Consider the following 26623-nt stretch of genomic DNA (forward strand, 5'->3'; position numbering starts at 1 on the left):
CGAACGGACAAGCTCGTTCGATGATCTTAAATATCCACCGAATCACCTCAAAGGAGAGGACTAATCTGATCGACGACCGACGTGCTCGCATCAATTTCATTAACCCCGGACCATCGACGAAAAAATCGAGAGTCGTAAATTAAAAAGGCAGACTCGAGAGAACTGTCCACCGGTAGCTTCTCGACCATTTAAGCCTCGACCACGCATGCTTAATACCCGGTTAATACCTGGTAACGCAACACGTTCGAAGAATTCAAATTTCTATAAATTTTTCTTCCTCCATTATTTAACTTATAAACTCGTATGGACGAGAATGATTACGTAAAAATTATTACGGATTTTTCTTTTCTTCTCGAGTTAATCCCGGGGATTGGAATTGTGGAGAAGGCGAGAAGAACGGGGAGAAGGCGAAGTTTGGATCGAGATCGGTCGAGGTTGGAAGCGTGAAAGGGGCTTAAGGAAGGTTGGTGTATCGGAGTTATACTTATGCGTACACGGTGTGTACCTGGCCGAGGCGGATGGGGGAGGGTTGGGACCTCACAGGCACGATTAACACGTGTCACGCGTCACACACATACGCGCGTTCATCTATCTTTTCACACTGGCGCGTCGTCGTGCACGCGCACATAGGCGAGCGGCCACGTAGGTACGCGCACGCCAGCAGTCCATATATCTACCTAACCCGCCACCAGTCACCATGTAGGACAATAAAGGACAGAGGTGGTACGTAACATTTCCATACATTCCTGGGCAGCAACGGGCCGGCCATTTAAGAATTTCTCGCCGTGCTGGAACCGAAGTGAGGTCCCGTGCATTTCAATCGGCCGACACGCGCCAATTCTCGCCACGAAAATTCACCGCGACGAAATGAAAACGCGAACCATCGTCGCGATTCCTTCCTTGCTCCGTTTCTCTCTTTCTCTTTTTCTCTGTATTCGGTTGGTCGGATCGAATGACCCGGAAAACGAAATTCCTGAGCGGACTGTGTAAATCCTCCTCAATTTCGCGACGAATTCCAACCCGAGTCATTCTAGACTTCTTCGTCTCCAAGGATTATATATATACGTGTTTCGATTCTCGGGTTCCGGAATAAGAAACGGGTGATTAGGGGGAAATTTACATGAAATGGCTGGCAGACGACTTATACGTTTAATCCGTCCGATTCTTATTCCGGGAGAAGGCTGGGTTTGCCTCGTTTCCAGGAGGAGAGCGCGCGGGCATTCCTCTGGAGGCGTCTGGAGGAGGAGCGTTCGTTGCACTTGCCCGATTAATCAGCATAATACTAATTACGACAGCCGTGGCAGCTGCGTACGTCGGAGGCGTCAGCTGGAAATCAGCTTTGAATAAGTCCGGCCGGGATAAAAACAATCGACGCGGTGGTGTTCCGCGCGCGAAATTATCGGCCGCGCGTTTCCACGGCCGTTTACACGGGCGCAGGTTCGATCTATATGCGAGTGGAGTTCCGCGGGCATGCTTCCATTCACGAAGAAATCATGCGCGGCTGCGGAAATGAGCGACCGCCGTCTATATTTAACCTGTCGACTGACGACAGGAAGAGGCCTCAACGTGCGCGTCACATCGTTACACCGAAACGAACACGTTTCGAACTCTTTCTCTCTCTTTCTCTTTCCCTTCTTTCTCGAAAATTTCTCCGCGTTCGCATCGTATCGAAACTTGGATTCGTTTCTTGTTACGAGATCTTTTCACGATCTCTTAAAAGGCGAAAAATTATATAACGAGAAATTAAAAAGCGAAAAATTAATTAACGAGAAATTTGTTGTTGTCGAACGAGAATATCGAGGATTGGAAATTGAAAGTGAAGAAAGAGCATGTATATATATATATATATATATATATATATATATATATATAATATGTCTATTAGACGTAAGGTTCATCCGAGACTCGCGATACAGAATGGAAAAAAAGCGAGGAATACGGACGCGAGAATGGTCCAGATCGTAAGGAGATGAATTGTCAGCATTGTCTTCTTATCTGACCCCGTGGTGCGTTTGTTGCGAGGCCGAGCCGGTTTCTTTGGTCGGAAAAAATGATGGGGGCATTAGCGATCGGGTTTTAACGAAGCTTTCACCCGCGAGAATGGACAAAGGAGAAACGATACAATGGGACGATTAGAGATACTTTGTACGCGCTTTCGACACACTCCGTTTCGTTCCACCGCTAGCAGCCTCGTCCGTACCATTACCTCGTCGTCCTCGTTGTCTTCGTCTTCGTCTTCGTCTTCGTCGTCGTCTTCGTCTTCGTCGTGTGGCCGCTCGCGACACGTTTTCACGCGACTGCGTGACTGCCAGGAAATACGTATATATACGTCGCATTCAGTCACGCGCAAAACGAGGAAGAAACGCGCGCTTTCGAAAATTTCCCCGTCCCGCCTAATAAAGACGTTCCGTTTCTGTCCGTTCGTCGTACTCGTCGTTCTATCGCGCGCTCCATGTTTCGTTAACGTCTCTTTTTCACACCTTCGCCTCTCGAACATCCGTGTGTACACATCCATTTTGCGTTTTTTCTTCCCCTCCCTCCTCCTCCTCGCCCATAATCTGCCCCTCTTCGTTGTCCGTGTTTCGGTGATTATGCCTGTTAATGGTCCTCTCTTTTTCGAGGAATTATCCCACCTCGGATTATTTGCCCACCTATTCTATCCGTAACAGACGCTCGTCTCGTAAAAATTAAAAGATGTCTTCTAAAAAGAGAAGAGAAGAAAAGAAGAGGAAGAAAAAAACGTACGATTCGTATTCGGTCGGGGGAATAATCAACGGCGTAAAACTGATTGCTCTCTCTTTCTCTTTCTCTCTCTCTCTCTCTTTCTCGTTGGAAACCGGTATCGGGGATACTTTTCTTAATCCACGAGCGATTAATGCACGCCTCTCGAATCGAGTCGTCCTCTCCTTTCCGGTCGCGGGCGACCGATCGTGAGAAAGCGGTTTCGATTATTTCCCCCCCCCCCTTTTATCGCGGCCGAGCCCTTGAAGAAAATTGGCAGGGAAGTTTTGGAATCCGCGGGGCGGAGAAAATTCACATGGGAATCGGGCGGAGATGGAACGATTTCCGAGAATCGTCGGATCGGGCGGATCTCTGGAACGCTTATTAACACCTCGCCCGCGTATTGTTCCCTCGAACGAACGCAATTTGCTCGGCTTTCAGAACGCGCGACGAGCTAATTAACCACCTCCCCCTTCCCCCTCCTCCCCCACCTCCTCGCTCGCTCATAATCTACGCCGTGGAATTAAAAGAATTCTCTTAAGCCTCGTCGATCTGGCTATTTGTTGGGGGAATTAGTATCATCTCGTATATGCCTCCGTAATTACCGTATAACTCGCGATAGACGTGGAATATTAAGAATTTACAAGGCGATAAAACTTATTCTTGAAATTGCATTGGCACGATAAAAGGAAAAAGGAAGCGAGACAGGGAGAGAGAGAGAGAGAGAACTCGATACATATACGTTTCACGATTTTTCGAATACGTAATTTATTTCGCGACAGAGGTTTAATTATCGAGCGGAGCCGATACAGAGACGAGGGCAGAGAGCTCGTTCCGGCAGAATTATCTCCCCGTACGCATCGAAGTTTATAGGGCACGGGAGAGAGAGAGAGAGGGAGGGGGGACTACGGCCTAATACTCGTATTAGGTGTATTAGGTTCTTGACCGTTCTCTCCACGGCTCGTAGTAGCCCCGGGCTGGCGAAACCAGAGCTCCGCCAACCTCTCAACCCCCCTCAACCCCCCCATTCGGGCCCCGTGGCACACGCATTCGCAACACGCGTCCGTTCGAGTATCTCGATTCGATTCGAGGCGCACGCACTTCCACCGCGCGTTTACACGTCCCGATCGAAGGAATGCACCAACGTTTTACGCGCTTCCTCCACGCGCTCCTCGAAAAAGAATACACCCCTCCGATCATTTCCGCGAATCTTTCTCGTCCAGGATCCAAGAAATTATCGATCTCTCAACTCTGGACGAGAGAGAGGAGGAAAAAAGTTAGTTTTCGAAAAAAGATTTCCAAGTTTCTCCCACGTTGAAATCCGATCGAGTGTTTCGGAATATCCTCTCTCGCCTCGTCTCGATTCCCGGATCGGAGCACGTTTCCACGCGATGAGAATCGTGGAAAGACACAGAATTCGAAAAGTCGTTGGAGTGTGGAGCGCTCGAGGCGAGAAGAGGAACGGGTTGAAAAGAATGGCCGGGGGCCGTGAAGCCGATCCGCGAGGATGCATTCCCGCGGAGCGAAGAACTGGCGTCTGCTCTCTCTCTCTCTCTCTTTCCCTCTTCCTTCTCCTTCGCTCTCTCGTGCACGCTCGAGTGATGAAATTATTTCTTCACCGCGCACCCGTGTCTTGCACGCATACACGCGCACGCGTGCACGCGTGCATGCATGCATACGCGCACCGCGGCGATTTTACTGCTCTCGGGCCCGAGACGCACGGCGCGCGGGATTAGGGCCTCGAAAGCGTGGAGAAGCGAGAAATGCTGGAAACTGGATATCCAGTCTGTCCGGGGCACAGCAATACCCGTGGAGATATTGCTGTCGAGCCGAGTTGCTCCACTTTGCATCCGCTCGAGAGTGGCGCGCTTAGATAAATCGACGGATAAAACGATAATACGGAATCGATCGTTTTACCATCGCCGTTTCCCAAGAACGCCGCCCAGAATTATTTTTACGATACAACCTCCATGATGACTCGATGAACGAACTCTTCGCAACGCGGAAGGGGGCCAATGATTTATAAAGTTCCTCGAAAAGAATTGCATTTGCTTGGATTCCCTCTCTTTCGATCGATCTCTCTCGTTCAACGAAATCGAAGCTCGAGAGAATTCGTGGATGACGAAATTGTTCGCGAATCTGGGGATCCAGGGCACGTGTCTAATCTCGCCTCCATTACGATCGATATTTGAAACGCGTCCGCGACAATGCTCCTCTCCTCGCTTCACCGCGCCAATTAACAGCCAACCGAACGTTTTACTCGTCAACTCTCGCGTTAATAACTCTCCTTCTGCCGCGTGTGCTACGATTGATGGACGTTGAACGGGATCGTGATACGGCCCCGGGACACACAACCTCGGGACCTTCCTTTTTTCCTCCTTCCTTTTATTAGATTCTTTTTCTTCTCTCTCTCTTTCCCTCTCTTCCTGTGTCGATTCGCGGACGAGGGATTTCTCCGAGAGATTAAAGTCACTCCCCGATTTTATTAATCATTAGTCGAGCTTAGGTCGATCTTAATTAAAGGGTACGCGATTGTTTGCCGTGTGGAAGGAAATATTGGTGGGGTTATCCGGGCCCGTTTCGAAAATAGAGGTCGATATCTCGAGCGTGCACGCTCGAAAGGCGAAGGGAGGAGGGGAATAAAGCCGCGAGTATCGCGAACAAGATCGGTCGATTATTTTTGGAAGGACGTATTCCAGTTTCGTAGAAGCGAGACGCGGCGAGCTCTTGGCGCGGATCTAGATTTCACGTCTGAACGGTCAGATGGACAAACCTGATCCGCAATAACCGCCGGCAGAGACGTAAATTCTGTTCCACGAGGTTTCTAGATTATCGAAATACCACCGGTATATACCTAGGTGGAATCAGGTTCCGCGCCGGTGCTCCAGATCAGGGAGGGGGGGGGGGCGAACCTATCGGTCGCCATGACCATTTCAGGATTATTAATCTTGGTCACCGTCTTGCCTCTGTTCTCGCGCCGCTGAAACAGATAAACTCGTGCCGGAAAAATAAATATCTGCCCGTCCGCGTGGTTCCGTCCACCTTCGTTCCAAGTCCTCTCCGCTCCGCTTCCCGATTCCCTTTATCCGATTCTCGCATTCTCCCCCTCTCCCGTTTCGAGCCAACGACTCCGTTCCCCTTTTCCTTTTCTTTCTTTCGGTCCTCCGTTTCCCGACCAGAAATTCCATTCGAAAAGCTGTGAAACCTACTGGGAGAAGGAGGGATCCTGGGAGGGAAGGAGAGCGGGACAAGGAAGCTTTGCGGGTGGGTGATTGCGTTTGAAAATGAAAGGGGGAAGAAGAGGGTGTGGGCGAAGGAAGGCGAAAGCGATATGAAGAGGAAGGGGAGGAGGAGGAGGAAAGAAGAAGGAGAAGAAGAAGAAAAGGAGGAAGATTTTCGAGCGCCCTTTGTGCGCACGAGCAGCCACGTTTTATGCACAAAAGAGGTTGGCCAAGGGTGGAAGGGAGGAGGAGGGGGAGGGGAGGAGGAGGAGGAGGAGGAGGTTGAGAAGCGGCGGTTCGTTATGCCCGGTTCACGAGGACAATTAATTATCTCCTGATTCCTTCTAAGAAACCAGTCCAAGTACAGTCGAGCAGACACACCGACGTGCTACGTCGAGCAAACGCACACGCACGCACCCACACGATCGTGTGGCAGCGAGCTGTTTTATAGACACATATGATGGAACACTCTCAGGCCGATCGTGTTTCAAACCACAGAGAGACTTAACTGAGAAACGACACACGTTGCTGCCCGGAGACCGGACCACTCGGCCTCTCTCATCTCTCCCCTCCATTTTCTTCTTCTTCTTCTTCTTCTTCTTCTTCCTCCTCTTCTTCCTCTTCTTCTGCGGCTCTGCCCGATTTTCATTGTCTATCGCGAAAGAATTTCGCTCCGCCAAATCCTTTCCTCGATTATCTCCTCGTCTCGTCGACCTTCGTCTTCCTCGACCGATCGGTTGAAACCGATTCCAAATGGTTTCAATTTTTTTTCCCCCTTCCCTTCTCTTTTTTGGAAAACGAAGAGACGAACGACGATGGAATATGGAATTATTGGATCTTTCGATCCCGACCGAAAGCTCCTCTCTCCCAATAAAATTCGCTCCATCGTAAAATCGTTGGTCGAAATTCCCCGAGCCGATCGCGCGTTCGCCTAAAAAAGAAAGAAAGAAAAAAGAAACTAGCTACTCCATCGAAATTCCATTCGGTCGAGGCGATCGTCACACTTTCCACCGAGAGAGAATCGATCCCAACCGTCGATGTTCGCTATTCGACCGGTTGCGAGCCATTAACCCGTCTAATCGCACCAAGCCCACGGATAAAGACATCCATCATCATTAGAATGGATAATTATCGCGAGCGGTGAACTTTGGTGGCAAACATCGGTTCCACCTCTCTCTCTCTCTCTCTCTCCCCTCTCCCCTTATTCCCCTTTCTCCGCCCGGTGGTTTCATTAGCGCTGGCCAAAAGGAAACTAACGGCTCGCATTCCCACCGCTATCTGGATTTCCAAATAAATCCTACCGTACGCACACGTGGACACGTGTACGCGTACGTGCCGACCGATCGGGCCAGCGAGCGAGCGAACAGCCAGTCAGCCAGCCAGCCAGCTCCCTTCGAGAATCGAGGAGGAACTTATCGGAGTTCTCCTTTTTCACCGCGTTTTTCCTCCTCCTCCTCCTCCTCCTCCTCCCCCCTCGCCCTCCCTCGCCTCTGCCTTCTCCCGTTTCGATTTTCTTTATTATTCCGTGGAGCCGCGCGGTCCGTGTGACACGTTCACGGCATCCGGCCGCGTACGTGACGTCATACGAGCTATATTCCACCGGTGAACCGTGCACTCTGCCCATATGGTCGCGGCCGATTCACCATTCCTCTTATACCGGCTTATATCGACGAGACTCGCATCGATTCGCCGAGAAACGGCCAATACCTTCCTCCTCCCCTCGATACCGCTCGACCCACCGAAACACCTGTTGATAAGAATCACCTTTATCAAGAGGCTCGATATAAATATCCAAGAACGTAAGGGTTGCGCGGATCCTTCGTTCGATACCTTGCATTGCCAATCTCGATCTCGATCGGATTTGATAATTAATCCAATACCTTCTGCCTTTTGATAGTTGATCCATCCAAGATCTGTGTATCTCTTCTCTTCTTACATTTCTGATAGGATACCTATTCTTTTTTCTTTTTTTTTTTTTTGCGAAAGAAGGAGAATTGAAATTGAATTTCATCCATCCTTGGATAGTTCAATTTTTCGAAATCCGTACGACACGATTCCCCTTGGTAACGTAAATCAGTGCGCATGATCGAGTCCCGCGAAACCATCCCCTGAATGGGCCGGGATCGCACGAATGGGCAAGGCAGACTCGGATTTTGCGCGTTTCCGCGGACGAGGCGTCGTCCGCCCCCCCTGGAACCTGGAAACCGAGGGATGAAGGCGGGCCGAGGAGGGTTGAGACGGGGCGGCCAACCCCCGTCGACACCCCCACGAGTGGGCGTAACCGGTTCCTTTTTTCCAGCCGAGGACAGGAGAAGGCGAGGAGACGGCGTGGACGGAGGAAAGTGGAGGAAGGTTGGCGAACTCGGCCAACTTCCGCCGGCTGTTTTGCCACGGGAAATTAGAATAATTCGATGATACGTAACTGTTGCGGCCAGAGACAACGGGGACGGCCTCATTTGAATATCTGTATAATCGGAACGCCGTTAGGGCGGGATCGAGAAAACGCCGGAGTCGCCTGTCGCCGACACCTCCTCCTCCTCCTCCTTCCTCCTTCCTCTAATCGACCTAAAAAGATTCCTTCCGCCTTCTTCCGCTTCGTCCTCCCTCCTCTACTCCTCTCTCCCCTCCTTCCACAGATTTGGATCCACTCGTATCCCCTTTTTATCGGGATCATCGTTTAATAACCTTCAAGAGAGAGAGAGGAAGAGGGGAAGAAGGAGGACGAAGTTGGACAAAGTTGTTAAGGAGACGCGAGGAGGTCGTTATAACGCGAAAAGTGGGATGGAGGAGGGGAGGAAGTAGGAGAAATACGAGCGGAATCGTGGAAGAAAGCGAGGCGAGATCCTTTTTTCCACGAAGGAACGGCAATACCGGCGAGCGGAGAGATCGTTGGGAGCGCGGCGTATTTCACCACGAGCGCGAGTTCGGTGCCGAGCAAGGAATTCATCAGCTAAAGGTTGGCGAACGTGCACCACCATAAAACCGAGTGATTTATGCCCGACACTTTATGGGCCCCGGCCAGACGCCCCGGCTTTGCGAATTTTTCGTCGATTTTCGGTCGATCTCGAACCGCCCGAACGAACGAGACGTTCGTCCTTTTATTCCCGAGCCCTTATCCGATCCGATATTTCTTCTCCTTCTTTTTTCTTTTTGTCTTATCATTCGTCGAGCCTCGTCCTCGAGATGTCGACGATCGAACGAGACGAAGGAGAGAGAGAGAGAGGAAAAGGAGTGATCCCGCATCCCGAAAAGCGAGATTGACTTTTGGCGCGGACGGTACGCCTCGTATCGTCTCGCCTCGAGGCGAGACTCGGGAGAACTATGGAAAAATCTGTTTCATTACGAGCGTTCGTAACGCGTACGGTTGGGTTGATGCTCCTCTCTCTTCCTCTCTCTCTCTTTCCTTCTCTCTCTCTCTTTCCTTCTCTCTCTCTCTCTCTCTCTCTCCCTCTTTTCTCGTTTTGTTCACGGCCTCCCCCTCCCCCTCCTCCTCCGAGTCGAGGTTTCGAGGGCTTGATTGCGTTCCGCCAAAAGTCCGTCTCCTCTCCTCTCCTCTCCTCTCTCGAGCTACTTTATTGGTGGAGAACCTTTTTTCCCTCTCCCCTCCCCTCCCCTCCCCTTCGCGAGGGAATAAAATGAAACAATTTCTCCGGGACTGTTCTCCTCGCCGTTTTTTGCACCGCTCTTTCTTTCGGAACGGAAAGATATTTTTTTCTCCATCTCTCTTTCTCGATGCATCTTCATCCCTCGCTTAGAGAAACGAGAAACGATCTCGCACACCACGTACCACACCGCGCACGCACACACGATCCGATGAACTTGATAAATTCTGAGCAATTCGGGGAGGGAGAAAAAAGAGAGTGTTAACCACTCTCCGCCGAAAATGGCGCGCTTTTTGGTTTTGGCCGACGGGGAAAAAAAAAAGAGAAGAAGAAGAAGAAGAAAAGCGCCCTCGGAGAATGCGACTTTTGAAAGAGAAAGAAAAAAAGCGCGCTCGATGATCTCTCTAACTGTCCTTTTTTTCTTTTTTTTTTTTTCCACCAGCCATATATTATTGGAGGATAATCGATAGAAAGAGCAATTTTCGCACGGTGGCGAAACGAAACGAACGAACCTCCCGTCGTAAATTTTACCATCGCCAGCTACTTACGGCTGTGGCCAACATTTTTTTCCTCTCCTCGCCCTCCCTCCCCCTTCCGTTTTTGCGTCCATTATCTCAGCTCGAACCCCGTGAAATCGTGATTCCTCTTGTTCGAGAAATCTACCCCTGCCCTCAACCTCTCTCTCTCTCTCTCTCTCTCTCAACCACTCGATCGGCACGAGTGAGCGAGAGGTCAGCGCTAGGAAAATAGCTAGCTCTCTCCCTATCCTCGAAACCTGTCAAAATATTTTTGCCTCCGGGTCTTTATCCGCACGATTTTCCGGGGGTTCGTCGTCCAGACGGCTCCCTGGACCGTTCCACGACGCACGCAAGTAGGAGGGAGACGGTCAGGTATCAACGGCTCAATTTCACGGACGGACCCTTATTCCCCGTGGAATTTCCTCGTTCACCAAATCAGGTGCCACTGTCTGTCCTCCCCCTCCTTTCGGAATTCGACGAGTCACACCTTCAACATTATCACTGCGCGAAATTTCCAAAGATAATCGCAGTATCGAGAAGATTTTATTCATCTCGAGGATTTCGTTGCGATAAATTTGCTCGAAGGTGAATCGACGATGAATGATACCAAATAATTGTACATGGAATTCTATCTTCGAAGTTGTTATAGAGCTTTTCGAGATTAAATATTGGATTAAGAGGGGAAGGAGGGAAGTAAATATTTCGTTATCGTCGTAAGAGAAATCGATGAGAGGTATACAAAAGGAAGAAAGAAACGAAATTCACAGGTTCGAGAAAACGCGCGCCATTCATCCCACGGATACATTACCCAGTTCCCCTAATTTCCCTGATCCATCCACTTCGCCCCAAAAGTGGCCACCGCTAGCCGAGAAAAAAAAAAAACAAAAAAACGTACGACCCACTTCTCGCTCAATTTTCTGCCTCTCGAAAAACGCTTTAAAAGATACGTATATATATATGTATATGTATATGTATATATACATATATAAAAGAAAAGGAAGGAAAGAAGAGCAGCGGAGGAACTTTCCACTCGTTCCCCGGTAATATTTATGATGACGAGGAAAAAGTTGAGCCTATTTGTCGAAGACACCCCAGACGTTCGAAATTTCTCTGTTTCATAAATCACCGATGCCGATTATCGATATCGTGGCGAGCATTAATCGCGAGATATAACGGGCAATGCATAACGAGCAACCGAAGTGTTACAATTGCGATAAACGGTTTAATAAAAATCAGTTTCGGATGATCGACGAGATCCTTTCTTCTTCAACACGTTCCGCGCCAAAAATCGGAAATACGATACTCGAAGGAGTATTAATTTTATAATAAATTGGCGAAATTGAAATTAGCCGAGTACTTTCCTTGAAGGAAAGTTGGATTTTTTTTTTGGAAAAGTTCCATACTCGCGCGGAGAAAACATTCCAGTGGATGGATAACGCTTGGAATGGAAAATGACAATTCCAATTGTAAGATTGTTGCATCGGTGAAGAGAAGAAGATATCTCGACGAAGGGAAGGAATATCGGCGGTATCCTATTCGATCGATTCGAATATAATAGAATGGATTGGATGGAGGAGGAGGGGAGTGGAGGTAAACGTCATCCGTAACGTTAAACAATCTTAATTGACAAAGCGACGCGAGTAGAAAGCGCAATTATCGGAAGAGGGAGAAGCGAGGGGTTTGGCGAATTCCATCCTGGAACGGGAATAACGATTACGATGCGAAAACGCATACGTTTGAATGTGAAAGTTCATGGCAAACGGAATGCAACTATAAGGCAAGCTTTTAATGAAACGTTACCTGGCCGCAACAAAGCCCTCCACCGCAGGCCCTCTCGTTTGAACTTGTTAGCCGGCCGTTTAACACATTGCGCACAATGTGCACGTAAACCGTGAAATATTGCCCGTTTCACGCTTAGCCTCGCGTTTCTTTCTTCCGTCCAATCCGTGGAAAGTTGTTTCGAATCTGGAAAATTCTGCCAAGTTCTCGCGTCGTTTCGTTCCGATCGAGGGACGGGAGAGAATCGATTCGTGAACAATTACGAAACGGTGGGGGGGAAGGAAGAAAACCATTCGTTAACCATTCGTTTCAAATTGCGTTCGATTCGACAACAGTACGGTTAACTACAACGTTACACGGTTGGTTCAAGGATAATCGAAGAAATTAATTACGGCCGCCTCGAGTTATCAGATCTTCTCGCGTCACCATCCTTGAACGTACAGTTTCTCGTTCACCTTCGAATTCTTCGCCCGTTGCTCTACATTTCCGAAAAATTGCGGGAAAGAATGGGGAAGAATTTTCTCTCTCTCTCTTTCTCTCTCTCTCTATCGTAACAATCCGATCCATCCAGACACGATTTCGATTTCTCTCCTAGTTTCGGGCCGAAACGAAAAAATGGTGGAAAAAAAAGAATAATAAAAAGAAAAAGAAAAAGTAAAAGAAAAAAGAGCGAAGGTATTCCAACAACGATCGACAAGAGTACTCGCGTTGCATTTATATTCGAGCGTGCCATTGTTTCCCCGACTTCCCAATTAAATGCCCGGCGTGGCCCGCTCCCCCCCGGACCCCTGCCCACCGGCCAACGTTCCTCGATTCATCCTCTTCCCGTTTCTCCTCGCCCTTCTCTCTCTCTCTCTCTCCCTCTCTCCTTTTCTCTCTCTCTCTCTCTCCCCTCCCCCGGACACGGCTGTGAATGGGCGAGCACGCGATTCCGGGAATTTAAAAACGGGAAGGAATTTCTCGAGAGAAAGGTGGAGGATGGAGAAAGAAGGCGAGGATGGAGCAGGGAGAGGGGGGAGAGAGAGAGAAAGAGAGAGAGAGAGAGGAGGACAAGGCGACGTAGGCACAGAGACACGTGGTGATGGTGGTGGTGGTGGTGGGTGTGAGCTACTGGTATTTTATTGTTGGCCGGTGTGATTTGTGGTGTTGTTGTGTTGTCGTGTACGACGCTTGCTCGCGCACAGGGTGTACCGGTTTGCTTAGAAGGCCTGCTGACTGACGTACGGGATCGCGCGAGCGAGCGAGAGAGAGAGAGAAAGAGAGAGAGGAATCCGTGTTCGGGAGCAGCTTGGAAATTGAAAATCCTTTATAGCGGGGCGAAGAGAGATTTTCCCCGGATACATGGAATACGGGATAGAACGTGTGTAGGCCTTTTTCTTCTACTTTACTTCTTTTATCACATGTCATCGTCCACGTATCACGTGCGTGGCACGACTCGATCGGCGCGTCAACTTCGTCGTGACAACGAATGGTCGAATGTTACTATCGATCGGGAGAGACGGTGAAAACCTTGAGAAGTTGGATTATAGGTCGGCCGGAGGGATCCTTGACTCCGAGCGATCATAGAAACGATCTAGAATCGTCGCATTCTTTCCCTCCTCCTCCTCCTTCTCCTTCTCCTCGCCTTGCCGATATAATTCTCTTCGATTCGAAATCCGTGGAGCGAGCCGCATCGGGCAAACATGGGCAAACTCATTGTAAACTTCCTCCACCGAGAGATAAACATCCGAGGGATTATTAATTATCGTGGAACGAGTGGTTGGCCGGCGAACGAGTAGTAGAGTCGGGCGATGCGAGAGAGAGAAGAGAGGAAAGTTGGAGAGCGGCCGATGTAACGATGCTCCCCGCCGAATAAGACTATAAATTCGTCTGTGTAAATCACGTGGGAGGTGGGTAACGACAGGGAGGGGGAGAGGGGGGAGGGGGGGAGGTGGTGGCGGAGTACTTTTTTTCTCGGGGCGAGGATAGGCCGCGCGTGGATGTTATTGGTGGCAGGTACACGTGTGTTCCCGAAGGGAAGCACGGACGTGGCCAAGGGACAGGAAAGTACAAGTGTTTCAAGGAACGCGTAATTTATATTCGAGGCCCGTCCACGACTCTCGGCCGCAACGGTTTTATGTGCCTTTCGGGAAACAACGGTTACGAGGCAATTAATTTCGAAAATCGCGATTAACCGGCCATCTCTCTCTCTCTTTCTCTCTCTTCGATCCATAATAAAACTTGGCGGACACTTTGATGAACGCGTGTCGCCGTTTATTTTATCGCCCCTTCGCGATACGGCGACGGATGACGTAGAATTTCCTCCAGGATGGAAAGAGATAAAACAAAGTAGTAAATCGATCCGTTTTTATCGTTGGCCGACGTCCCGCGTCTCGAGTGGAGAGAGCAGAGAGCGGTGGTGGTTCGTGGGAGAGTAGATTGGATGGACAGGCTGGCTGGTGGTAGCCGAGGACAAAATTTGTAACGGCGTATAGAGGAGTAGTATAGGTCGCGAATATGTACGAGTATCGAACTCGTAGCTGCGCCGAGTGAGTATCGATTGTTTGCCGAGTCGAGTCGGGGATATCCCGTTTCCACGAGACACATAATACTCGCATACCGGCGAGGTTACGCTCGTTTCTTCGGGGATACCTTTGTAGCCCACGCATTCGTTGGAAAGAAGGAGCGACGAGTTTCCACGGATTCCTGCGCATCCTTTCCCGCTTTCTTTATCCCGTTCTCAGGATTTACATCCTTTCGTTCGTTGCGTCCAGCTTCCTCTTCCTCTCCCAACTTTCGTTTCTTCAAATTTTTTTAAACGTATTTCTTAAACGAGCCTCAGAAACAGGATGTAGAAATATGAATGGATAATCGAGTTCTGCTTAACTAACGAACGAAAGGCTAAGAGTGGCTAACGATCGCAAAGGAAAAAAAAGACTTGCGATCTAAATCGGCGAAGAACGGCGCCTCTAACGGTGTCCATGACTGCGGGGCAAAAAATCTCAGTTTTCGGCCCCTTTTTCCACGAGGAGAGGGAGAGGTTCTAATTAACTTCCAACTTCTCGACAACTTTCCTCCTCCCTTCCCAGCCTCTTCTTCTGGAACGAGAAAATAATTATCCCCTCCACTTTACGAAGAGAGAGAGGAAGGGAGGCCTAGACAAACATACGTACGTACCTTTACGAATCCCGTTTTCGCTACTCGTCCACCTTAACGCCACTCTATTTACACATATAGGGAGTAGAGCTGACGAGTCTTTAACTGCCTTTGCTTACTTACCCGGCCGAGAAATTGGACGAACGAAAGTGGACGGACGACTCTCGGTTGGATCGATCGAGCTTTCGATCGTAAAGCGCGTAAACGGCGTGGAAAAATAAAGACGGACAGAGAGTAGGATACGTTAGGGACAGGGGAAAAAGGCCCTGGTCGTGGATTTAAACCGTGATTCATGCCTTACCCGATCCTAACTCCGGCCGATCGAGGGAGTTCACGGTTTCTCGAGCACACCGGCGAGCGGAACGGCGAGGAGAGGAGTGGAAGGAACGGGTGGAAAGAAGGAAGATGGAAGATAATTGGTAGGAAAGCGATCGGTCGGGAGGCGAGGCGCGCGTGCATAAGCGAGCACGCGAGTTTTCGAGGCGAAGCGTGCATCGGTCGGGTGACAACGCGTTTGTTGTTGGCCCTACGCGCGGGGAAGGGGAGAGAGGGGGGGGAGAGGGAGAGCGAGGGAAGGGAGGAGAGGATGTGGCGCTGAGAGACAAGCGGGCCGTGTTACTTAATTCCACGCGCTCGCTTAAATAGAACGAGACTCGGACCCGGTCTGGAAAAATCGGAGACACACGCCGCTCGCGGAGAGGCGGCTCGCGGCTCGCCGTGCGTATAATGCATGGGAGCAGCCGCGCGCGCGCGCGCGCGATCGGTTCGGCGTTAAGGCGTCGTCCCTGCCTCGTGTGTACACTACGGGTACACAGACTCGGCGGACAACGGCGTGTTTGATCGTGCAATGTCTCGGGGGTGCCTACTGGTTTTGATATACGAGCACACCGATACACGATCGAACGGTGTTACACGCGTGAGTCATATTGAAAACCAGTCCTAGCGATTGCCCTCCGCGCCGCGCACGCGTGCACGCGAGCCACGCCGAGCTAAAGTGGCCGAGACTTCTGCGAATATCTTTCCGCTTCTTCCCGCGCCCGAGACCGCGTGGACCGACGTCTCTCCTTCCAGAGATCCTCCTCGTTTCTGATCGATCGAGCGTGGAATATCCTCTGGGAGAGGGGGAGGATAAGGAGGAGGGGAAAAATTGGATCCCATGGGTGTGTACGGTATCGGTACGGACGAATCGGCAAGACGAATACGTCTCCTCCTGTCTCCAGGAATATTGCATTTCCGCGCGATCTTCTGTTAGATTTCCATTACGGATCCCCCCCGTATTTTTCTTTCTCTCTCTCTCTCTGTCCCTCTTACGCTACGCTCGCACGCTCTCATACGTATCGTCTTCTTCGTGAGAACGATTCCGGTAGTGGTGGAACGGGGTATCGTTTCCTTTCGAGATCGTGATTATCGATAGATAGGGATCATGACTGGCCTCTCGAAACTATGTATAGGTATATAACTATTATATTGCTTCCATTGATTTTAATATAGTATGATTGTTTTAACGAATAATATGGAGAATAATAATAATAATAATAATAATAAGAAGTGGGAGAGGGAGGATCATCGATGGAGGCAGGACAACGGTGTATGTATATCGGATTGCACGGACGTAAACTATTTTTATTAACCGCGATGGCATCGCGCGCACTTTGTGCCTCCGTGTTTGCGCGCGTGTTTTGCTGGCCGTGGCAGAGAGAGAGTTAGATGCCATTGTGGCGGGAGGGAACTCTGCCAGTTGGCTTTGAGCGCATAAAACGAAACAATAATGACAATGTACCGAGAAAGAGAGACAAAGAGAAAGAGAGAGAGACAAGAACGTATTTATTCATTACCACTCGCATACACAAATAAGATACGAAAAAGAAGCCTCTGGCTACCTCGAGAAGTACCCTCCCTCCTCCTCTCTCTCTCTCTCTCCTCTCCAGTGAACCAGTGGACTCACAAACTCATCCCGCTCTCTTTTATAATCGACCGTATATTCCTTTTGTCGCTTGGAAGCGTACACGAGAGCAGTCCTCCATTCACTCTTCCCATCTACTCTTCACGTACTCACCGTCCGCGCGTTATTACACCCCCCCTCCTCCGCCTATCTCCCTCACCCCTATCTCCTCGCCATCGCCCATCCCATTTTCTCAATTTGCCCCGTGTCCGCGCGATATCTCGCCGCGCATCCAGCTCGGCTAAATCTCGGCAACCGATGCCATATATACTTCACCCGGTATCAAGGTACACCAGCAACGCATTCCACCGAACATAGTCACGGAATAGGTATCCCCTATTCGAGGAATGGGTTCGAAGGAAAAGAAAAAAGAAAGAGAGAAAGGAGGGAGGGAGGAAAGAAAAGCGGAGGAGGAGATCGCTTGTCGTTTCCGTGATCGTGAAATCCGCGGAAGCGAAGGGGGATAACCGGTATTATCTCCGCTCTCTCTCTCTTTCCCTTCCCTCTCCCTCCCTCCCTTTCGCAAATCCGTATCGGAGACGCGTGCACGCGCGAGCGCGCACCGCGGGCAGAAAGGCAGAGAGAAGCGGTCAGGCAGCGTATCCACCCACGACGTGGCATACTGTAACGAGGCTACAGTCCATTAAGTGCGTACGGCTATTATGGCTAATGCATTACGGGGCAATAAAAAACGGGAAGTATAGCGAGCGGCGGGCCGCGTGCGCACGCCCGGCAACCGGACCACATTCCATGTCGGACGAGTATGTACGCGCTGCTCGATCCATTGCCTTCAAGTACAACGCTCGTAGATACCGCCGACGACACGCGCGTACAACGATCCGACCGAGGAAACGTCGGAGAGACGAGCACCATCTCCGAGCGTCTAGCAACTTTTGCTTACTTTTCCTCCATCCTCCTCCTCCTACTTTTCTATGGGAAGGTGTTGGAAAGTTGGTGTTGTTGTTGGCAAGGAGAATGATTCCAAACGGGGATTATTATTATTCCTTATCGTTTTGAAAAAGAAATATTCATTCCTCCAAGAGATGAATCGAGAGCAGGAGAGAATTTGGCTACGAGTTCGATCTCACGAATCTCTTTTCTTCGATGGTGGTGGAGTGGAGATCCGACCGACTTTGTTCGACTGCGAATAGTTTTCCAAGAAGGCAATTAATCGATTAACTGGATAATCGTTTCTTTTGATCCCCTCCGCTCCACTGTTCGAGAAGACGGGAAGGGAAGATTCGAAAGATTTCGCTTCTGGAAAAGATGAAGGTTTCTTCTAGATCGAAAGGAAGGGAGGGGGGGAGAGAAAAAAAGGGAGAATTAAGTAAAGGAGGAAGGAGGCGCGGTGACAGCTGAAGGATGCTCGAGGCTGAAAAGGGAAAATAGGGAGGGTTCGGTGAGGGAAAGGGTGAGAAGAATTTTAGACGCGGAAACGACGGGGTGGTGGCGAGCGGGATGGCGAGAGTAAAAAAGAAGGATGCACCAACCCTTTCCTCTTTCCTGGCTGTCGCACCGAACCACGGAAACCACCTTGGAAATTCTATTCTAAAAATACCGCGGCTCCTCCGCTTTTTTCGACCCGCTCTTTCTCTTCGACCCGCTTTTTTGTCTTTCCACCCCTCTGCGGAGATGAGCACCGGCCATATGGTCCGCGAGGGAGAGATAAAAAATTCATATTTCTCCCGCTCGAAGGGCCGAGCCGCGATATTTTTAAACTTTGTGCCGCGCCACGAAGAACGTTCAACTTTTCGTGACGCGGCTCCCAGTTTCGTGGAGAAATTTCTCTCCGTTTTACGCGTCGCTTTTACTTAAGAGAGAGAAAAAAAAAAAAGAAACAAAACAACGATTATTCGTCGAATAATATTTTCGTTCGCGTGGACGAATCGAAAATTGAGAGGGTAAAAAATTTTTCGTATCTCGTCGATTCCTCCCCGCGTTTCCAGGTGTCCGTTGATGTCTCTCTCTCTCTTTATCTGTCCTTCCCTCCCCCCAACGTGGAAAGATATTTCCATCGAATCTTGGCTACCTGGAATCGAAAGTACCGATTTTTCTCTCTTTCTCTCTCTCTCGATCCACCCCTCCGGCGGCTGAACCCGGTAGCCCGTTATTTAAAGGTTCTTTTTCGGCTAATGGTTTTCTCACACGGACGCCCGGAACGGTACAAACCCCTTCTTCTTTTCCTGATATTCGAAACCCTTCGGCAAAGCTAACGAGAACGCTGGAAAAAAACCAGTGACTCGTTGAAATTTTTGGAAATTCGATTCGAATCGAAGTTCGTTCTCAGATAAAATTATCATCGTCATCATCGTCGTGCATATATCTTGAGCCATTAGGCGAGGCCACGTGGAGGTGAAATGTGAATAGCGTGAATATTTCGTAGGTAAATCTATATGAGAGGAGAGGTAAATCTCGGGCCGAGAGGGAAACACGATATTTTACGGACGTGCGGCTAAACGGGTCTTTAAGGAAACGATCGGTATCCTGACCCATTTCGGGAGGGTTACGCCAGCAACCCTTTCGCCCGGAGAGAACCTAACGGGCCGCGACCTCTTTTTCCCACATTCTACTTTCCACGAAACGCGCCTGTTACCCGGCCTCGAATCAGGGGTGAAAAGCGGGATTCCCTCGGATCGCAGGTGACGCGAGATTAAAAACGAAAATTAAATTTCCTGCCTCGTTGGACTCTCGTCGACTCGTGTCGATTAGATGTCGGCTGCGTCTCTCGAACCGAACGGATTCTTAATAGTTGAATTAAAATTCGAGAGTTGGAGAAACTTTCCAAGAGTAAAGTTTTGAACGATGTTTATTTCTAATCCCGATTCCTTATACCTGACGAAATATGAATTAATTACAACAGATACGAGTGTATTTTGTAAAGACAGACTCGTATATCTTCGTCGCATATATATATATAAACATATCATGTTTCGATTTCCCTCAAGATAAACGCGTATCTCTCATTTGTTTCTACTTAAGATACTTTTACAAACGATATTACAAACAATGACAAATCACGTCACTGGATCGCAACGTTTTCGATTGATTTCTCATTACATATATTTTCATCCCATCGATCGAAAGTGGAAAGTATCCATGGTTGACGAATTTCAAGCACAACAATTAACCGATAATAAAAAAATACCTTTATTTTTACCAATCGTAAAATCTCGTTCATTTTGTTGCAGAGTGGTCGCGATCAGGGGTGAGAGAGGAGGGGACGAATGCGAGGCTGGTGTCGGGGAGACGTATCCCGCGCCGAAGACGTCCCCGTCTCGGAGGATTAATCGTGGCAAACGAGGATGTCGAATCGCCGATGAATCGAAAAAGGAGGAACGTTGGCATGGCCGCGTGAGTACATGAATCAGTCCCATTTTCGTTCATGACTCCTTTCAGCCTTAATCATCCTCAATCCGCGCCATAAACTACCCGCACGATGTAAATAGGCTCGGAAATGTCAATCTAAAAGTTGGGAAGGGACGGGCCGTGAATGGTCGGCCGGCCTGTTCCACGTTACGAAAGAAAAGCTACGGCCCGGTTAACGGCCCCTGGGAACCGTAACGCAGAGATCGCTTTTAATCGCCCGCGCTTTGTTTCACAGCGCAGCGCCACAGTTAATTCGGCACATTGTTACTCCATTATGTTTACGATCGGAGCCCCGTAAGAGAATCGAGAGTCTCCGTCGTCCATACGGGGCGAAAAAAGGGGGAGGTTACTAGCACGGCCGGCCGGAGAGTGGCGACAACTCTCGACATTATTGGACAAGAGCGGCCTACCCCTGCTCTCGAAGCTTCTCTTTGAGGAAGGGAGCGGGCCTGCGCCCTGCCGCTCCTTTGTTTCCACCGCTGTAACTATGGAAAACCGGAGGAGAGAATGCCTCTTGCACGAAATAACAAACTAACGATTCGCTCTGCCCTCTCCACGTCTCTCTCCGTCCTTTGTAATTTCACTCTTTCGCCTCCGGGGACTACTCTTGCCCGCCAAGAATTTTATTCCGTTTCCAATTATGTCCCTCCAATAATGGTTAATAACGATGCAACAATTACTACGCGAAACTACGAGTATTAAGTGATAATCGCGTAGAAATAACGATGGAACGCAACGTTGATACGAGAGGGAGGGTTGATTCGTTCGATGGGAATTCGGAAAGGGAGTAGGAGCGGATAATGGGGAGAGGGATTAGGGTGTCGATCGATAAGGAGCCTGTTCCTAATTTCTCTTCTCTTCTCGAGAGAGAGAGAGGAGACCGCGTTTTTTGCAAGTGCTCTCCGCCTCAATTAGCGACTAGCTAGAAGAGAGAGAGAGAGCGGGGTAATCGCGTCACCCCTGCGAAACGAATCGCCGATAAGCGGCGACGATGACACGAGCGCCGCGTCCCGAGCAATAGAATGTGGGAGGATCTAAGGGGAGGGGGTTGTTGGAGAGGTTGCCCGCGTGACGTCATTGGCCGACACCGCACCCTGTCGATTCTGCGCAGGGGATGCCAGTCGAAGCTACGCCGACTGGGGGTCATAATCTCTCCAACTCACTCGTCGTTACTCTATAATTTCGAAAAGAAAATACCAACTCTCTCTCTCTTTACTTGGCTCTCTTATTAATCTTCTCTCTTCTTTCGACGTTAAGAATCGGTTAAGAATTGGTTCGATCCGTTCCTTGGGAAAAAAATCGAATCGGCGAATTGAAATTGAAATTGAAACCGGTGGGCGAATTGCGCGAAGAGGCGAAGCGCGGATTCTCTCGGAGTATCGAGCCGAGACCCGTGGACCCACCCACAAAACCCCCTCCAGTCGTCGGGACTGGAGGGTGAGTCCGCGATAAGAAGAAGCACGTGGACGACGCATCGAAAGCAGCCCGGGGGCGCAGCACGCCGCTCGCCAGCCGGTGGACGAGTGCCACCAACGGTAGACGAAGAGCAGAACAACTTCGGAGGAGCGATCTGCGTGTGTGTGTGCGCGGCGGCGGCGGCGGCTGCGACGGCGGCGCACACACGCACGCCCGCTTCTCTCTTCTCTTCCTCGGATGTACGCGAACGGAGAGTGCGCGTATCCGCGCTTCTCTCTATCTCTCTCTCTCTCTCTCCCTCTTTGTTCCTCTCGTCGCGTTTAGCTCCGGTTCAGTCAGCGCGGCAGAAGACGAGGCTCACGGATCGGAACGGTTCGGGTCGGAGCGAGACGAGGCGAAGACGCGAAGAGGGAAAAGCGCGTGGGGAGAGAGTCGGCCGAGAGTCTGGTAGGGGAGAGGTGCGAGAGGCGAGCGGTGGAACGACGGCGGAGGCGGGGAGAACGCGACGCGTCGTTCCGCGCGACGGGGTGGGGCATCGTTTCCAGAACAGCTTGGTGGGGAGCGACGAACCGCGGCTTCGTTGCTGAGCGGCGAGAGAAGGGGCAGAGAAGTGGCACCGCTCCCCTCCTCCCTGTCTCTCTCTCACCCTCCGGAGGGGTTCAGTCATCTCGCGCCAGCCGAGCCACGCGCACTCGCCTGTTTTACGTTCCGGGCTCGGTGAAAGACTCTCTCTCTCAGGGCTTGGAAAACGGCTCGCGTCCGTCACCTTCTCGCGTCAGTTTCTCTCCCCGCGCGATCACGGCCGATCGCCGGTCAATCGTGGTGGATATCGGCGTGCGGTGGAAACGGACGGGGGTTGGAACGAGAGCTTTCTTTTCTTCTCCCCCGGGTCGAGTGCCGCGGGATCTTGGTTGGCCTATCAGCCCGCTGCCCGGTGGACAGTTAAACGCACGGGAACCAGACCGCCCCCTCCGTGGACGGAAGCCACGGAACACCCCCACTTCTTGGCCGACCTAAGCCTCCCCCACCCACCAGCCAACCGCGGAGCGGAGTGTTCCGCGGTGCAGAGAGTGGAAGGCACACCGGGTACCGAGTTTCACGGGTGGAGAACCCCGTGGATGCGTCGCGATCATCCCCCCGGAAGGATCGTTGATAAGGTGGAGCAAGTTTTTCGGGACGTTTCGATGGTGAAACGGGCTGGTATCGAGGTAAAACTCTCCCCTTGAACGTTTTCTGCTCTTTTTTTTTCTCTCTCCTTTTTTTTTTCTTTTTTTTTTTCTTTTTTTTTTTTGCGTCTTATCCGTCTGTCCGCTCCCTGTCCGTTCTCTTCGTCCGGTGGACGCGCACGCGCGCACGCACACACACGTACACACAGACACGGATACACACACCCCACCTTCCACGGACCATTGCCACTACCAGCACTTGGGAAACAAACCCTCTCCCCACCCCCTGTGGGAAGTGGAGAGAGCCGGGCCAGCCAGAACAGAGGACAGTGGCATCATCGCGCGCCGCGAATTCTCGACTTCTTCTCTCCGTGAATTCGTGTTGGTACCGGTTACTTCCGGTCCCACGGCGTCGTCCCGAGGGTCGAGTCGAATCGAATCGAGTCGTGTCGTCGTTCGTGTCGATCGTCGTTCGTTCTCCGATCGAATCGAGTGATACTCTCAGCCGCGGATGCGCTCGTTGGATGACAGTGCGACAGTTCGGAGAAAGAGAGAAAGAGAGAGGGACCAGTGATTTTTTCTTTTATTTACTCCGATACGTGGACGGTAGTGCGTACATGATATACGTATATGTATATGTATATATATATACACATATATGTATGCAATGCACATGTAAATATATATGTATAAATATACATGTACATGTACACGATCGTGTGACAAGTTTTTTTTCGTGACCAGTGTGCTCGAAGGAGAGAGATCGTTTGTTGTTGGATTGTCGAGAGAAGGTTGTTGTTTGTTGGTGGATCGTCCCGTTTTCCATCCATTTCTCGTCGACCCTCGCCGATTCTCGCGGTGATGAACCGATCGATCCGCGAGTGAAGGGAATGCTGGTGGATGCTGCGAAACTTTGAAAACCTGACCGCCCGTTGAAACGAAAAACTGTACAACCGTATAACCGCGGCGAGCGATGAGACACGGGGACGGCGACGACGCGCGACAACCCGGTGGAGTTTCCATGCCCGCTTCGTAAGAAGGAGGAGGAGGAGGCGGCCGATCTTTCCCGGAGGAGAAGGAGGAGAATCCCGACGTCGGATCGCAAGTTTTTACCAGTGGACTGGTTTCTTTTCGCGGGCACGAGATCGGAACCCTCTCCCTCCTCCCCTCGGGGTAGTTGTTCGGCCCCCCCTTGCCCCCCGCCCGAAGAGTGGAGGACCTGTGCTATGTTGGCCGGAGGAGAGACAAGAAGCGGAGGGAACTCGTTGAAAGTGGGAAATAAGAGTGAGAAGTCGAGGTAAATACCAGAGAGATGCACGCAGTAGAGTATGCACGCTTCTTTTAACTCTTCTCTCTTTGTTCCTTCGCGCGATTCGCGCGAGTCGACGAAGTTGGTGGAAACGGTGTCGGAGGAAGATTCGAAGTGTCGAAATAGACGACAAGGATGAGATTTCGAGGGGGAGGGAAAGAGGGAGGGAGGGAGGGAAGGGAGGCCGTTAAAATCACGGGCGCAAAGTTTATTTATAATTTATACGAGCGAGTGAACGAAGTGTTGGTTGTGAACGCGCTCGGTCCTGCAACAAAGTATTCGAATTATGTCAGGGAAGTGATGGGTTATTGCAGGGGAGGCTGTAAAGTAGTTGGCAGCCACTTTAGCCTTTGGATTCCGCGCCGTGTTCGCCCGGTGTGTTCGCCAACCCCAGAGAGCCCGATTTAGCATCGACGTGTTGTTTCCATTGTTCTTTCGAAACGAGGGGGAGGAAAAATTCTCTCTCTCTCTCTCTCTCTTTTCCCTTCAATGCAACGAAGCAGAGAGAGAGAGAATTTTATCATCCTCTCCCTTCCTTCCGCGTCCGAAAGCGAAAACTGCCTGCCGGAATAATTACACACATCGTGAAAAAGTAGCGGCGTGTGTAGCTGTCGAATGGCGTGAATTCCATCCATGGGAGGGATGGATGGATGGATGGACGTAATTGGCAGCCGGGGGGAGAGGGAGAGGAGGGATATATCGCGTTCGGTTAGAGCGGAAAATTAGCGTTGCTCACGGTCTGGCCGGGTGGAAATAACCGAGAGGAACGCTGGCTGATTTCACGCGACGATGCTATCTTGGCGGGATTTAAGGAAGCGGGGGTGGGGGGAGGGAAGAGAAAGGAAAGAAACGCGATATCGGGGGGGGATATATCCCCCCACGGTTGCACGCGCGCGACGAAACCCCGGGTTTTTATTCACAGGGGTGAATTTTTATGATCGTCGCCCGAGCCTGACGATCAGCCCGGCCCGAGAACTCTCGAGAGCCTGTAATAGCCCGGAATCGCGGGCCTCGCGATAAGCCCTCTCCCCCTCCCTCTCCTCCCGTCCCCTCGTCGTCTTCGCTCAAACTTCCTTTTCTTCGCGCGTTCTCGATAAAGCCGCCGAGTCACACCTCGACAGAATTAACCCCTCCCCCCTTCCCCCGCTATTCTTTCCTCCTTGCTCTCCCTCTCCTCTTCTCTCTTCCTCCTCCTCCTCCTCCTCCTCCTCCTCCTCCTCCTCCTCTTCTTTTTTCCCTATTCGAAGACCTACGCGGGGCCTCGTGACGCGATGAGAACGAGGCTTGTAATTTGTTCGTTTCCAACGGACGACGAGAGACAAGGACGAAGAAAGTCTGTGGCAAGGAACAGGTGGTGTTTTCGTGTCGAAGCCGAGCGTTCGTTTCGAAATTTTCCCTTACTTATCAGGTCGGATCGCGTCGTCGTTTATAACCAGCTCACCGTTTTTATCGTTAGTTTCTGTTCTCGAGTAGCCCCGATCGATTCGGTAGACGAAACCAGGTGTAGATTCGTGTTGAAATGTTTGCTCGAAATACTAGACGCGTATCGTTTCTTCTCGTTTCAACGTTTCAACGACAACGAGCGACGACAAAGACGGCAGGGACGGCACAAAGAGGACGGGGAGAAGAAGGTTTATCTTTATAACCTTCGAGTTTGAATCGTCATCGTTCTCGCCATCCTCCCTCCCCCTTGCCTCCCCGCGAGATATATACGCGAGTTCGAAATATACGAATCCGCGCACGGGATCCCGCGAATTCCTCGAGCAAACGTCTCCCCCCTCCCTCCTCCATTCATCCACCGTCCCTTCGTGTTCCAAATTAGGTTTCCAACGCTCCCCGCTTTTCATCTTCTTCTTCTTCTTCTTCTTCTTCTTGTTCCTCCTCTTCCCTCTCTTCTCACTATTATTATATCCGTTAAAACTCGCAAAACCCCGAACGATATAGCCATCCGCCACGCTAATGCTTTCTCGAAGATCGATCTACGCGGACACGCTCTAAAGCAAACAGCGTCGCGTAGAAAAAAAACAGGACGGTGGAAACCACGATGAACAAGGGGGAGGGACTATCCGTTGTAAAAAGGACGGAGGCAAGAAATCCTCTCTCTCTCTCTGTCTTCGCTCGATAAAGAAGGACGAAATGAAGAAATCAAGGGGAAAACGGGAGGAGGAGAAGGAGAGCGCACACTTGTTGATACACGCGGTTGGGAGGAAGGTGGAATCGCGGTGGAAAGGAGGAAAGAGGGACGAGGAGAGAAAAAGAGGGCGCGGAGGCTGCGGTGGCGGCGGCCGAATGAGAGGGAGGGGGAGGGGGGGGGAAGAAAACCTCGAAACAATTGGAGGCGCGGAGGCGGCCGCATTTCATGTTGGCTGGCATCGGCTCCCTTTAAAGAGTCTCTTGCTTTTTGTTAGCTCTTCGAAAATTATGATTGTTTGTCCGCGAGATTTACTG

The 26623-nt window shown here is 50.6% G+C and overlaps 1 protein-coding gene across 10 annotated transcripts in view; it reads left to right on the top strand.

The window, feature by feature from the left end:
- Positions 1-20150: 20150 nt before the first annotated feature.
- The window catches only part of LOC725754 (zinc finger protein castor homolog 1), an 86263-nt gene continuing 79790 nt past the window's right edge, over positions 20151-26623 (top strand). For 5 of the 10 annotated variants that reach the window (XM_026445227.1, XM_026445228.1, XM_026445229.1 and 2 more), the window contains exon 1: positions 22957-24163. The gene's annotated coding sequence lies outside the window, so the exon portion shown is untranslated. Of the gene's footprint in view, positions 20270-22355; positions 22909-22956; positions 24164-26623 lie in introns of those variants that run through there. The other 5 variants (XM_016916009.2, XM_016916005.2, XM_016916006.2 and 2 more) reach the window with 4 other exon arrangements.

The sequence above is a fragment of the Apis mellifera genome, linkage group LG14, assembly GCF_003254395.2.
Source record: "Apis mellifera strain DH4 linkage group LG14, Amel_HAv3.1, whole genome shotgun sequence".
In the NCBI taxonomy this organism is placed as follows: domain Eukaryota; kingdom Metazoa; phylum Arthropoda; class Insecta; order Hymenoptera; family Apidae; genus Apis; species Apis mellifera.